Genomic DNA, 3,540 nt, shown 5'->3' on the forward strand with positions numbered 1-3,540 from the left:
TATTATATTTGATTGAAAAAATTATTTTGTTATAAATTTGTGGGTTGAATCAAATATAAAATTTTAGAATAAAAATAAAATTAAAAAGTTTTAAATCCATAAATAAAATTAAAATAGTGAAATCTAAATCTTTTCCTACCCTACCTTATCGGTTACCATGGTGGTCAATCCTAAATACATACAATAAGCCAGAGACAAGCAAAGTTACACAAAAGTGGAAATAGAGGGTGAAGCATAAAGTTTCTTATTTCTGAAGCAAGTCCCCAACCAAAAATCAAGGCAACAATTATCTCCTTGTAATAAAAAATAGTTTAGATCGGGATAAACATTGTTTATAAAAGCTAGTATTTATCAAAATAAGAAAAATAAAAAATCGATAAATAATAGAAAAAAAATTAAATATGTGATTTAATGAAATGAAAATGAATCACCGAGTCACTTATTCAGACTCCACCATAATTGAAACTGATTACCACGGTTTCCTCGAGTGGATGACGAGTGTGAAACAAAACCTAATTATGGTTAAACTAACGGTAACGGTGTTAACGGGGTGGAGAAATCAAGGGTGCTAGTGGATGGCTTGTATGTGGACGTGTCCCTGTTCCATGCCACGTGGTGGAACCGTAGTTTGCCAGGGTTTAGTGAAGTTGTGGTTTCGGCATCCACGTGGACTCCGCAAATCCCAGCAACTGGACTCTATCACTCTACTTCCCATTCTCCAACAACCATTAGCTATTAGGGGACCACCATCACCCAATTCGGTCCTCTAATTTAGATTTAGCTTAGATATACTGATATAGAAAATCATTATTGAAAAATAGAAAGAATTTTGCTAGGTATCTAAATTTAATTAAATTAGTCAAAGTCTAAAAAAAATAATTTTATTAATAAAAATATTAATACATATTTTAACTATTTTCACTAACACAAATATTTGCATTTTTTTCTCTTTTTTTTGTGTTGTATTTGGTAAGCCTGGAAGAATAGAAGAGTTACAGATGAATTTACAAAAAAAACTCAATTGTGTGAACCGAAAACTGAACATTGCTATTACAAGAATTGCAAACCCTTATGGACATCCTAATATTCTTGCAGAATTTATAGCCGGGCAATTAAGGAATAGAGTTTCGTTTCGTAAAGCAATGAAAAAAGCTATTGAATTAACTCAACAGGCGGGGACAAAAGGAATTCAAGTACAAATTGCGGGACGTATCGACGGAAAAGAAATTGCACGTGTCGAATGGATCAGAGAGGGTAGAGTTCCTCTACAAACCATTCGAGCTAAAATTGATTATTGTTCCTATACAGTTCGAACTATTTATGGCGTATTAGGGATCAAAGTTTGGATATTTGTAAACAAAGAATAATCCAATTCTCCTTTTCTTTTTCTTTAAGGTTCCTTGTTTCGGTAAAACAAACAATAATTATAATCATAAATTTTATAATATTAAATAAAAAATTTTATAATTTTTTTAATATTTTTAGTATTTTTTATTTAATACTATTTTAGACTATAAACTTTTGTTATTTATGATTCTATTGTTATATATAGTCAATTTTTTTTATTTATTTTGTCTTTTTTAATAGAATCACTAATTCATATTATAACAAAATTACAATAAGGTTTGCATTCAAAGAAAAAACAATTACCAAACACAAAATAATATCATGTATTTTGTGGAGGAATCTTTAGAAATTACGTCCGTACGTTCATCAAAATTTTCACTTATAATATTAGAAGTTGTTCCATAAGATTGGAGAATTATTAGAGGACGTCAGATTGTTGATGTAAATGAGTTTTAAAATTTTGTTGAATCGGATTCGCTAGTTGTGATTAATTTGATAAAAAAAAATTAGTTATATTTCCTACATTTCTGCTAATTGTGTCAGAATCATGCAGTTTTAAATCAGAATCATGCAGTCTTAAATTTGAAATTTGAATTGACATTATAACTTACGAAAAGCTAATTGTGTTACTAATTTATTAACTTAAAAGAAAAAGTTCAAAAACTGCTTAATTTGTTTCCGAGCAGGGAGTACGTACTACTTGATTTTTTTAGTTTTCTGTTTTCATTTTAGGAATGTCTGACCCTTGATAATCACCAAAAATAATTTCGTATTGAATAAATTATAATTTATTTTGTATCTATCAAAATATATAAAATAATAAAATATTAATTTAATTTTTAATATTTGAATTATATTTTAATATTGTCATTAATATTTAAAATATTTTATTTTTATTTTAAATATTTTATTTTAATTCTTTAATCAAATTCTATTATTATTGTTAAACAAAGGTAACATTCGTAATTATAATGATCTTAGTGATAATGATAGTATTAGAGAGTGAAATTAACATAATAATAAAAAAATAATTTTTTAATTCTATTAAAAAGTTGGTCATCATTAAGCAATAATACTTAAGAATAATAGATTTTAATGTATTAAAATTAAAATTTATAATTTTTTCACTTAGACAATAGAATGTAACACAACAAAAATATCAAATATTTTATTAAAGTATAATAAAATAGAGTTATAAATTTGAGTAACCACTAAGGATTAACATGCACTCTATTTGCGCGTATTCAATATAATTTGGTTAGGTAGGGTTGCCAACCCGATTCGAAATGGATAAGATAGGGTGCAGGTAGAGTTCTTGTGCAGGTCGGATAGAATGTGTTAAATATTTCAAGTGGATGTTGAAACAAAAACTTTTTCCTAAATGCAAAATATTCTTAGCTATTTAATTTGTTTTCATAAAAATCAATTCTATTTTAAATTATCATCAAGTTATATAATAATATCGCATCTTTTGTAACCTACCGGAGTCGGGTACTCACGGATTAAGACCGGATAGAATTAGAGTCAGATCCAAACCGTATCCTATCATTTCTATTGTCACCCCTAATAACCATAGTTATTAAAATCGGACCGAATCGACCGACAAAACTAATAAACCAGATCCAATATCCATCCGATCTAAAATTAGAAAGCAAAAACTGATACAAACCAGTCAAACTCATAATGAACCAGTGAAAACCGAACCGGGTCGAAGCGCTCGGGTTGCAGTTGAAGAAAAACCTTCACGCGTCGACGCACCAGCGTTACACCGTGCTCCATGTGCTCTATGTCTTGCCAAGTGTCAAAATGGCCGACATGGGTTCCAACCCCTTCATTCGAAAGTCACTTATTTTTAAATTAATTATATTCTGTTTAACTATAAATTTTATTAAATATATACAAATTAAAAAGATAAATAAATTTTTTTATTAATTACAATTTATTTTTTCTTTTTATGATTATACGATATTTATTAATATAATTTTTTTAATAAATTATATAATGATAGGTAAAAATTCACATGCTTATGTTTTTACATAAAATTGATAGTTGAAAATCGTTAGATGATATCTAGTCAAACTTTTCAAATCATCTAAAAGTTCTTAAATAAACTTCACACATGAAAATAACTATGTGAGTTTTTACCTATAATAACATAATAATAAAATAAATATAAACTAATTAATAAGTATT

Source organism: Arachis duranensis, chromosome 8, assembly GCF_000817695.3.
Source record: "Arachis duranensis cultivar V14167 chromosome 8, aradu.V14167.gnm2.J7QH, whole genome shotgun sequence".
Lineage (NCBI taxonomy): Eukaryota > Viridiplantae > Streptophyta > Magnoliopsida > Fabales > Fabaceae > Arachis > Arachis duranensis.